Below are 13,258 nucleotides of genomic sequence, written 5' to 3' on the forward strand. Positions count from 1 at the left end.
GCGATTCGATCCATCATGATAAAAGTTAGAACTCTTATCGGGGCTATCAGAACACAGAGATATTGGAGAAATTCGCACAAAAAATTTACTCAAAAATTTCGAAATTTGACTGATATAAGTCTTTCCTTTTTCAGAAATTCGATACATCATGATAAAAGGTATATATCTTCTGTGGGCTATCAGAACACAGAGATATTGAAGAAATTCGGAAAAAAACCAATTTTACTCAAAAATTTCGAACTTTGACTGATATAATCCTTTCGTCTTTCGCTTTAGCGATTCGATCCATTATGATAAAAGTTAGAACTCTTCTCGGGGCTATCAGAACACAAAGATATTGGAGAAATTCGCACAAAAAATTTTACTCAAAAATTTCGAAATTTGACTGATATAAGTCTTTCCTTTTTCAGTTCAGAAATTCGATACATCATGATAAAAGGTATATATCTTCTGTGGGCTATCAGAACACAGAGATATTGAAGAAATTCGGAAAAAAACCAATTTTTCTCAAAAATTTCGAACTTTGACTGATATAACTCTTTCGTCTTTCACTTTAGCGATTCGATCCATTATGATAAAAGTTAGAACTCTTCTCGGGGCTATCAGAACACAGAGATATTGGAGAAATTCGCAAAAAAAATTTTACTCAAAAATTTCGAAATTTGACTGATATAAGTCTTTCCTTTTTCAGTTCAGAAATTCGATACATCATGATAAAAGTTATATATCTTCTGTGGGCTATCAGAACACAGAGATATTGAAGAAATTCGGAAAAAAACCAATTTTACTCAAAAATTTCGAACTTTGACTGATATAATCCTTTCGTCTTTCACTTTAGCGATTGGATCCACTATGATAAACGTTAGAACTCTTCTCGGGGATATCAGAACAGAGAGATATTGGAGAAATTCGCAAAATAAATTTTACTCAAAAATTTCGAAATTTGACTGATATAAGTCTTTCCTCTTTCAGTTCAGAAATTCGATACATCATGATAAAAGGTATATATCTTCTGTGGGCTATCAGAACACAGAGATATTGAAGAAATTCGGAAAAAAACCAATTTTTCTCAAAAATTTCGAACTTTGACTGATATAACTCTTTCGTCTTTCACTTTAGCGATTGGATCCACTATGATAAAAGTTAGAACTCTTCTCGGGCATATCAGAACACAGAGATATTGGAGAAATTCGCAAAAAAAATTTTACTCAAAAATTTCGAAATTTGACTGATATAAGTCTTTCCTTTTTCAGTTCAGAAATTCGAAACATCATGATAAAAGGTATATATCTTCTGTGGGCTATCAGAACACAGAAATATTGAAGAAATTCAGAAAAAAACCAATTTTACTCAAAAATGTCGAACTTTGACTGATATAACACTTTCGTCTTTCACTTTAGCGATTCGATCCATTATGATAAAAGTTAGAACTTTTCTCGGGGTTATCAGAACACATAGATATTGTAGATATTCTCATAAAAAATTTTCCTCAAAATTTTCGAACTTTGACTGATATAAGTCTTTCCTTTTTCAGTTCAGAAATTCGATACATCATGATAAAAGATATATCTCTTCTTAGGGTTATCAGAACACAGAGATATTGAAGAAATTCGGAAAAAAACCAATTTTACTCAAAAATTTCGAACTTTGACTGATATAACTCTTTCGTCTTTCACTTTAGCGATTGGATCCACTATGATAAAAGTTAGAACTCTTCTCGGGGATAACAGAACAGAGAGATATTGTAGAAATTCGCAAAAAAAATTTTACTCAAAAATTTCGAAATTTGACTGATATAAGTCTTTCCTTTTTCAGTTCAGAAATTCGATACATCATGATAAAAGATATATCTCTTCTTAGGGTATCAGAACACAGAGATATTGAAGAAATTCGGAAAAAAACCAATTTTACTCAAAAATTTCGAACTTTGACTGATATAATCCTTTCGTCTTTCGCTTTAGCGATTCGATCCATTATGATAAAAGTTAGAACTCTTCTCGGTTCTATCAGAACACAAAGATATTGGAGAAATTCGCACAAAAAATTTTACTCAAAAATTTCGAAATTTGACTGATATAAGTCTTTCCTTTTTCAGTTCAGAAATTCGATACATCATGATAAAAGATATATCTCTTCTTAGGGGTATCAGAACACAGAGATATTGAAGAAATTCGGAAAAAAACCAATTTTACTCAAAAATTTCGAACTTTGACTGATATAATCCTTTCGTCTTTCGCTTTAGCGATTCGATCCATTATGATAAAAGTTAGAACTCTTCTCGGGGCTATCAGAACACAGAGATATTGGAGAAATTCGCAAAAAAAATTTTACTCAAAAATTTCGAAATTTGACTGATATAAGTCTTTCCTTTTTCAGTTCAAAAATTCGATACATCATGATAAAAGATATATCTCTTCTTAGGGGTATCAGAACACAGAGATATTGAAGAAATTCGGAAAAAAACCAATTTTACTCAAAAATTTCGAACTTTGACTGATATAATCCTTTCGTCTTTCGCTTTAGCGATTCGATCCATTATGATAAAAGTTAGAACTCTTCTCGGGGCTATCAGAACACAAAGATATTGGAGAAATTCGCACAAAAAATTTTACTCAAAAATTTCGAAATTTGACTGATATAAGTCTTTCCTTTTTCAGTTCAGAAATTCGATACATCATGATAAAAGGTATATATCTTCTGTGGGCTGTCAGAACACAGAGATATTGAAGAAATTCGGAAAAAAACCAATTTTTCTCAAAAATTTCGAACTTTGACTGATATAACTCTTTCGTCTTTCACTTTAGCGATTGGATCCACTATGATAAAAGTTAGAACTCTTCTCGGGGCTATCAGAACAGAGAGATATTGGAGAAATTCGCACAAAAATTTTACTCAAAAATTTCGAAATTTGACTGATATAAGTCTTTCCTCTTTCAGTTCAGAAATTCGATACATCATGATAAAAGGTATATAGCTTCTGTGGGCTATCAGAACACAGAGATATTGAAGAAATTCGGAAAAAAACCAATTTTACTCAAAAATTTCGAACTTTGACTGATATAATCCTTTCGTCTTTCGCTTTAGCGATTCGATCCATTATGATAAAAGTTAGAACTCTTCTCGGGGCTATCAGAACACAAAGATATTGGAGAAATTCGCACAAAAAATTTTACTCAAAAATTTCGAAATTTGACTGATATAAGTCTATCCTTTTTCAGTTCAGAAATTCGATACATCATGATAAAAGGTATATATCTTCTGTGGGCTATCAGAACACAGAGATATTGAAGAAATTCGGAAAAAAACCAATTTTTCTCAAAAATTTCGAACTTTGACTGATATAACTCTTTCGTCTTTCACATTAGCGATTGGATCCACTATGATAAAAGTTAGAACTCTTCTCGGGGATATCAGAACAGAGAGATATTGGAGAAATCCGCAAAAAAAATTATACTCAAAAATTTCGAAATTTGACTGATATAAGTCTTTCCTTTTTCAGTTCAGAAATTCGATACATCATGATAAAAGATATATCTCGTCTTAGGGGTATCAGAACACAGAGATATTGAAGAAATTCGGAAAAAAACCAATTTTACTCAAAAATTTCGAACTTTGACTGATATAATCCTTTCGTCTTTCGCTTTAGCGATTCGATCCATTATGATAAAAGTTAGAACTCTTCTCGGGGCTATCAGAACACAAAGATATTGGAGAAATCCGCACAAAAAATTTTACTGAAAAATTTCGAAATTTGACTGATATAAGTCTTTCCTTTTTCAGTTCAGAAATTCGATACATCATGATAAAAGATATATTTCTTCTGTGGGCTATCAGAACACAGAGATATCGAAGAAATTCGGAAAAAAACCAATTTTATTCAAAAATTTCGAACTTTGACTGATATAACTCCTTTCGTCTTTCGCTTTAGCGATTCGATCCATCTATGATAAAAGTTAGAACTCTTCTCGGGGCTATCAGAACACAGAGATATTGGAGAAATTCGCACAAAAAATTTTACTCAAAAATTTCGAAATTTGACTGATATAAGTCTTTCCTTTTTCAGTTCAAAATTCGATACATCATGATAAAAGATATATCTCTTCTGTAGGGCTATCAGAACACAGAGATATTGAAGAAATTCGGAAAAAAACCAATTTTACTCAAAAATTTCGAACTTTGACTGATATAATCCTTTCGTCTTTCGCTTTAGCGATTCGATCCATTATGATAAAAGTTAGAACTCTTCTCGGGGCTATCAGAACACAAAGATATTGGAGAAATTCGCACAAAAAATTTTACTCAAAAATTTCGAAATTTGACTGATATAAGTCTTTCCTTTTTCAGTTCAGAAATTCGATACATCATGATAAAAGGTATATATCTTCTGTGGGCTATCAGAACACAGAGATATTGAAGAAATTCGGAAAAAAATCAATTTTACTCAAAAATTTCGAACTTTGACTGATATAACTCTTTCGTCTTTCACTTTAGCGATTGGATCCACTATGATAAAAGTTAGAACTCTTCTCGGGGATATCAGAACACAGAGATATTGGAGAAATTCGCAAAAAAAATTTTACTCAAAAATTTCGAAATTTGACTGATATAAGTCTTTCCTTTTTCAGTTCAGAAATTCGATACATCATGATAAAAGGTATATCTCTTCTTAGGGGTATCAGAACACAGAGATATTGAAGAAATTCGGAAAAAAACCAATTTTACTCAAAAATTTCAAACTTTGACTGATATAATCCTTTCGTCTTTCGCTTTAGCGATTCGATCAATTATGATAAAAGTTAGAACTCTTCTCGGGGCTATCAGAACACAGAGATATTGGAGAAATCCGCACAAAAATTTTACTCAAAAATTTCGAAATTTGACTGATATAAGTCTTTCCTTTTTCAGTTCAGAAATTCGATACATCATGATAAAAGGTATATATCTTCTGTGGGCTATCAGAACACAGAGATATTGAAGAAATTCGGAAAAAAACCAATTTTACTCAAAAATTTCGAACTTTGACTGATATAACTCTTTCGTCTTTCACTTTAGCGATTGGATCCACTATGATAAAAGTTAGAACTCTTCTCGGGGATATCAGAACAGAGAGATATTGGAGAAATTCGCAAAAAAAATTTTACTCAAAAATTTCGAAATTTGACTGATATAAGTCTTTCCTTTTTCAGTTCAGAAATTCGATACATCATGATAAAAGGTATATATCTTCTGTGGGCTATCAGAACACAGAGATATTGAAGAAATTCGGAAAAAAACCAATTTTACTCAAAAATTTCGAACTTTGACTGATATAACCTTTCGTCTTTCACTTTAGCGATTCGATCCATTATGATAAAAGTTAGAACTCTTCTCGGGGCTATCAGAACACAGAGATATTGGAGAAATTCGCAAAAAAAATTTTACTCAAAAATTTCGAAATTTGACTGATATAAGTCTTTCCTTTTTCAGTTCAGAAATTCGATACATCATGATAAAAGATATATCTCTTCTCAGGGCTATCAGAACACAGAGATATTGAAGAAATTCGGAAAAAAACCAGTTTTACTCAAAAATTTCGAAATTTGACTGATATAACTCTTTCGTCTTTCACTTTAGCGATTTGATCCACTATGATAAAAGTTAGAACTCTTCTCGGGGATATCAGAACACAGAGATATTGGAGAAATTCGCAAAAAAAATTTTACTCAAAATTTCGAAATTTGACTGATATAAGTCTTTCCTTTTTCAGTTCAGAAATTCGATACATCATGATAAAAGATATATCTCTTCTTAGGGGTATCAGAACACAGAGATATTTAAGAAATTCGGAAAAAAACCAATTTTACTCAAAAGTTTCAAACTTTGACTGATATAATCCTTTCGTCTTTCGCTTTAGCGATTCGATCAATTATGATAAAAGTTAGAACTCTTCTCGGGGCTATCAGAACACAGAGATATTGGAGAAATTCGGACAAAAATTTTACTCAAAAATTTCGAAATTTGACTGATATAAGTCTTTCCTTTTTCAGTTCAAAAATTCGATACATCATGATAAAAGGTATATCTCTTCTTAGGGGTATCAGAACACAGAGATATTGAAGAAATTCGGAAAAAAACCAATTTTACTCAAAAATTTCGAAATTTGACTGATATAAGTCTTTCCTTTTTCAGAAATTCGATACATCATGATAAAAGGTATATATCTTCTGTGGGCTATCAGAACACAGAGATATTGAAGAAATTCGGAAAAAAACCAATTTTACTCAAAAATTTCGAACTTTGACTGATATAACTCTTTCGTCTTTCACTTTAGCGATTCTATCCACTATGATAAAAGTTAGAAATCTTCTCGGGCATATCAGAACACAGAGATATTAGAGAAATTCGCACAAAAATTTTACTCAAAAATTTCGAAATTTGACTGATATAAGTCTTTCCTTTTTCAGTTCAGAAATTCGATACATCATGATAAAAGGTATATCTCTTCTTAGGGGTATCAGAACACAGAGATATTGAAGAAATTCGGAAAAAAACCAATTTTACTCAAAAATTTCGAACTTTGACTGATATAAACCTTTCGTCTTTCGCTTTAGCGATTCGATCCATCATGATAAAAGTTAGAACTCTTCTCGGGGATATCAGAACAGAGAGATATTGGAGAAATTCGCACAAAAAATTTTACTCAAAAATTTCGAAATTTGACTGATATAAGTCTTTCCTTTTTCAGAAATTCGATACATCATGATCAAAGGTATATATCTTCTGTGGGCTATCAGAACACAGAGATATTGAAGAAATTCGGAAAAAAACCAATTTTACTCAAAAATTTCGAACTTTGACTGATATAACTCTTTCGTCTTTCCCTTTAGCAATTGGATCCACTATGATAAAAGTTAGAACTCTTCTCAGGGATATCAGAACAGAGAGATATTGGAGAAATTCGCACAAAAATTTTACTCAAAAATTTCGAAATTTGACTGATATAAGTCTTTCCTTTTTCAGTTCAAAAATTCGATACATCATGATAAAAGATATATCTCTTCTTAGGGGTATCAGAACACAGAGATATTGAAGAAATTCGGAAAAAAACCAATTTTACTCAAAAATTTCGAACTTTGACTGATATAATCCTTTCGTCTTTCGCTTTAGCGATTCGATCCATTATGATAAAAGTTAGAACTCTTCTCGGGGCTATCAGAACACAAAGATATTGGAGAAATTCGCACAAAAAATTTTACTCAAAAATTTCGAAATTTGACTGATATAAGTCTTTCCTTTTTCAGTTCAGAAATTCGATACATCATGATAAAAGGTATATATCTTCTGTGGGCTATCAGAACACAGAGATATTGAAGAAATTCGGAAAAAAACCAATTTTTCTCAAAAATTTCGAACTTTGACTGATATAACTCTTTCGTCTTTCACTTTAGCGATTGGATCCACTATGATAAAAGTTAGAACTCTTCTCGGGGATATCAGAACAGAGAGATATTGGAGAAATTCGCACAAAAATTTTACTCAAAAATTTCGAAATTTGACTGATATAAGTCTTTCCTTTTTCAGTTCAGAAATTCGATACATCATGATAAAAGATATATCTCTTCTTAGGGGTATCAGAACACAGAGATATTGAAGAAATTCGGAAAAAAACCAATTTTACTCAAAAATTTCGAACTTTGACTGATATAATCCTTTCGTCTTTCGCTTTAGCGATTCGATCCATTATGATAAAAGTTAGAACTCTTCTCGGGGTTATCAGAACACAGAGATATTGGAGAAATTCGCACAAAAAATTTTACTCAAAAATTTCGAAATTTGACTGATATAAGTCTTTCCTTTTTCAGTTCAGAAATTCGATACATCATGATAAAAGGTATATCTCTTCTTAGGGGTATCAGAACACAGAGATATTGAAGAAATTCGGAAAAAAACCAATTTTACTCAAAAATTTCGAACTTTGACTGATATAACCTTTCGTCTTTCGCTTTAGCGATTCGATCCATCTATGATAAAAGTTAGAACTCTTCTCGGGGCTATCAGAACACAGAGATATTGGAGAAATTCGCACAAAAAATTTTACTCAAAAATTTCGAAATTTGACTGATATAAGTCTTTCCTTTTTCAGTTCAGAAATTCGATACATCATGATAAAAGATATATCTCTTCTGTGGGCTATCAGAACACAGAGATATTGAAGAAATTCGGAAAAAAACCAATTTTTCTCAAAAATTTCGAACTTTGACTGATATAACTCTTTCGTCTTTCACTTTAGCGATTGGATCCACTATGATAAAAGTTAGAACTCTTCTCGGGGATATCAGAACACAGAGATATTGGAGAAATTCGCACAAAAAATTTTACTCAAAAATTTCGAAATTTGACTGATATAAGTCTTTCCTTTTTCAGTTCAAAAATTCGATACATCATGATAAAAGATATATCTCTTCTTAGGGGTATCAGAACACAGAGATATTGAAGAAATTCGGAAAAAAACCAATTTTACTCAAAAATTTCGAACTTTGACTGATATAAACCTTTCGTCTTTCGCTTTAGCGATTCGATCCATTATGATAAAAGTTAGAACTCTTCTCGGGGCTATCAGAACACAAAGATATTGGAGAAATTCGCACAAAAAATTTTACTCAAAAATTTCGAAATTTGACTGATATAAGTCTTTCCTTTTTCAGTTCAGAAATTCGATACATCATGATAAAAGGTATATATCTTCTGTGGGCTATCAGAACACAGAGATATTGAAGAAATTCGGAAAAAAACCAATTTTTCTCAAAAATTTCGTACTTTGACTGATATAACTCTTTCGTCTTTCACTTTAGCGATTGGATCCACTATGATAAAAGTTAGAACTCTTCTCGGGGATATCAGAACAGAGAGATATTGGAGAAATTCGCAAAAAAAATTTTACTCAAAAATTTCGAAATTTGACTGATATAAGTCTTTCCTTTTTCAGTTCAAAAATTCGATACATCATGATAAAAGATATATCTCTTCTTAGGGGTATCAGAACACAGAGATATTGAAGAAATTCGGAAAAAAACCAATTTTACTCAAAAATTTCGAACTTTGACTGATATAATCCTTTCGTCTTTCGCTTTAGCGATTCGATCCATTATGATAAAAGTTAGAACTCTTCTCGGTTCTATCAGAACACAAAGATATTGGAGAAATTCGCACAAAAAATTTTACTCAAAAATTTCGAAATTTGACTGATATAAGTCTTTCCTTTTTCAGTTCAGAAATTCGATACATCATGATAAAAGGTATATATCTTCTGTGGGCTATCAGAACACAGAGATATTGAAGAAATTCGGAAAAAAACCAATTTTACTCAAAAATTTCGAACTTTGACTGATATAACTCTTTCGTCTTTCACTTTAGCGATTGGATCCACTATGATAAAAGTTAGAACTCTTCTCGGGGATATCAGAACAGAGAGATATTGGAGAAATTCGCAAAAAAAATTTTACTCAAAAATTTCGAAATTTGACTGATATAAGTCTTTCCTTTTTCAGTTCAGAAATTCGATACATCATGATAAAAGATATATCTCTTCTTAGGGGTATCAGAACACAGAGATATTGAAGAAATTCGGAAAAAAACCAATTTTACTCAAAAATTTCGAACTTTGACTGATATAAACCTTTCGTCTTTCGCTTTAGCGATTCGATCCATCATGATAAAAGTTAGAACTCTTATCGGGGCTATCAGAACACAGAGATATTGGAGAAATTCGCACAAAAAATTTACTCAAAAATTTCGAAATTTGACTGATATAAGTCTTTCCTTTTTCAGAAATTCGATACATCATGATAAAAGGTATATATCTTCTGTGGGCTATCAGAACACAGAGATATTGAAGAAATTCGGAAAAAAACCAATTTTACTCAAAAATTTCGAACTTTGACTGATATAACTCTTTCGTCTTTCACTTTAGCGATTGGATCCACTATGATAAAAGTTAGAACTCTTCTCAGGGATATCAGAACAGAGAGATATTGGAGAAATTCGCAAAAAAAATTTTACTCAAAAATTTCGAAATTTGACTGATATAAGTCTTTCCTTTTTCAGTTCAAAAATTCGATACATCATGATAAAAGATATATCTCTTCTTAGGGGTATCAGAACACAGAGATATTGAAGAAATTCGGAAAAAAACCAATTTTACTCAAAAATTTCGAACTTTGACTGATATAATCCTTTCGTCTTTCGCTTTAGCGATTCGATCCATTATGATAAAAGTTAGAACTCTTCTCGGGGCTATCAGAACACAAAGATATTGGAGAAATTCGCACAAAAAATTTTACTCAAAAATTTCGAAATTTGACTGATATAAGTCTTTCCTTTTTCAGTTCAGAAATTCGATACATCATGATAAAAGGTATATATCTTCTGTGGGCTATCAGAACACAGAGATATTGAAGAAATTCGGAAAAAAACCAATTTTTCTCAAAAATTTCGAACTTTGACTGATATAACTCTTTCGTCTTTCACTTTAGCGATTGGATCCACTATGATAAAAGTTAGAACTCTTCTCGGGGATATCAGAACAGAGAGATATTGGAGAAATTCGCAAAAAAAATTTTACTCAAAAATTTCGAAATTTGACTGATATAAGTCTTTCCTTTTTCAGTTCAGAAATTCGATACATCATGATAAAAGATATATCTCTTCTTAGGGGTATCAGAACACAGAGATATTGAAGAAATTCGGAAAAAAACCAATTTTACTCAAAAATTTCGAACTTTGACTGATATAAACCTTTCGTCTTTCGCTTTAGCGATTCGATCCATCATGATAAAAGTTAGAACTCTTATCGGGGCTATCAGAACACAGAGATATTGGAGAAATTCGCACAAAAAATTTACTCAAAAATTTCGAAATTTGACTGATATAAGTCTTTCCTTTTTCAGTTCAAAAATTCGATACATCATGATAAAAGATATATCTCTTCTTAGGGGTATCAGAACACAGAGATATTGAAGAAATTCGGAAAAAAACCAATTTTACTCAAAAATTTCGAACTTTGACTGATATAATCCTTTCGTCTTTCGCTTTAGCGATTCGATCCATTATGATAAAAGTTAGAACTCTTCTCGGGGCTATCAGAACACAGAGATATTGGAGAAATTCGCACAAAAAATTTTACTCAAAAATTTCGAAATTTGACTGATATAAGTCTTTCCTTTTTCAGTTCAGAAATTCGATACATCATGATAAAAGGTATATATCTTCTGTGGGCTATCAGAACACAGAGATATTGAAGAAATTCGGAAAAAAACCAATTTTTCTCAAAAATTTCGTACTTTGACTGATATAACTCTTTCGTCTTTCACTTTAGCGATTGGATCCACTATGATAAAAGTTAGAACTCTTCTCGGGGATATCAGAACAGAGAGATATTGGAGAAATTCGCAAAAAAAATTTTACTCAAAAATTTCGAAATTTGACTGATATAAGTCTTTCCTTTTTCAGTTCAAAAATTCGATACATCATGATAAAAGATATATCTCTTCTTAGGGGTATCAGAACACAGAGATATTGAAGAAATTCGGAAAAAAACCAATTTTACTCAAAAATTTCGAACTTTGACTGATATAAACCTTTCGTCATATAAGTCCTTTGTCTTTCACTATAGCGATTCGATTCATTATGATAAAGGTTAGAAATCTTCTCTGGGCTATCAGAACACAGAGATATTGGAGAAATTCGCAAAAAATTTTACTCAAAAATTTCGAACTTTGACTGATATAAGTCTTTCGTTTTCACTTTGGCGATTCGATCGATCATATATAAAGGTTAGAATTCTTCTGGGGGCTATCAGAACACAGAGATTTTGGAGTAATTCGCAAAAAAAATTTTACTCAAATATTTCGAACTTTGACTGATATAACTCTTATGTTCTTCACTTTAGCGATTCGATCAATCATGATAAAAGTTAGAAATCTTCTAGGGGCTATCAGAACACAGAAATATTGGAGAAATTCGCAAAAAAATTTTACTCAAAAATTACGAACTTTGATGGATATAAGTCTTTCGATTTTCACTTTAGCGATTTGATTCATCATGATAAAAGTTAGAACTCTTCTAGGGAATATCAGAACACAGAGATATTTGGAAATTCGCAAAAAAATTTTACTCAAAAATTTCGAACTTTGACGGATATAAGTCTTTCGATTTTCACTTTAGCGATTCGATTCATCATGAAAGAAGTTAGAACTCTTCTGGGGGCTATTAGAACACAGAGATATTGGAGAAATTCGCAAAAAATTTTACTCAAAAATTTCGAACTTTGACTGATATAGGTCTTTCGTTTTTCACTTTAGCGATTCGATTCATCATGATAAAATTTAGAATTCTTCTATTCTAGGGACTATCAGAACACAGAAGTATTGGAGAAAATTAGCAAAAAAAATTTTACTCAAATATTTCGAACTTGGACTGATAGAAATCTTTCGTTTTTCACTTTAGCGATTCGATCGATCATGATAAAGGTTAGAATTCTTCTGGGGGCTATCAGAACACAGAGATATTGGAAAAAATGGCAAAAAAAATTTTACTCAAACTTTCGAACTTTGACTGATATAAGGCTTTCGTTTTTCACTTTAGCGATTCGATCAATCATGATAAAAGTTAGAACTCTTCTAGGGGCTGTCAGAACACAGGAATATTGGAGTAATTCGCCATAAAATTTTACTCAAAAATTTCGAACTTTGACGGATATAAGTCTTTCGACATTCACTTTAGCGATTCGATTCATAATGATAAACGTTAGAACTCTTCTAGGGGCTATTACGCAAAAATTTCGAAATTTGACTGATATAAGTCTTTCGTTTTTCACTTTAGCGATTCGATCCATCATGATAAAAGTTATAAATCTTCTGGGGGCTATCAGAACACAGAAATATTGGAGAAATGGGCAAAAAAAATATTACTCAAAAATTTCGAACTTTGACTGATGTAAGTCTTTCGTTTTTCACTTTAACGATTCGATCCGTCATGATAAAAGTTAGAACACTTCTGGGGGCTATCAGAACACAGAAATATTGGAGAAATTCGCAAAAACAATTTTACTTAAAAATTTCGGACTTTGACTGATATAAGTTTTTCGTTTTTCACTTTAGCGATTCCATCAATCGTGATAAAAGGTAGAACTCTTCTGGGTTCTATCAGAACACAGAAATATTGGAGAAAATGGCAAAAAAATTTTACTCAAAAATTTCGAACTTTGACTGATATAAGTCTT

Source organism: Solenopsis invicta, chromosome 6, assembly GCF_016802725.1.
Source record: "Solenopsis invicta isolate M01_SB chromosome 6, UNIL_Sinv_3.0, whole genome shotgun sequence".
In the NCBI taxonomy this organism is placed as follows: domain Eukaryota; kingdom Metazoa; phylum Arthropoda; class Insecta; order Hymenoptera; family Formicidae; genus Solenopsis; species Solenopsis invicta.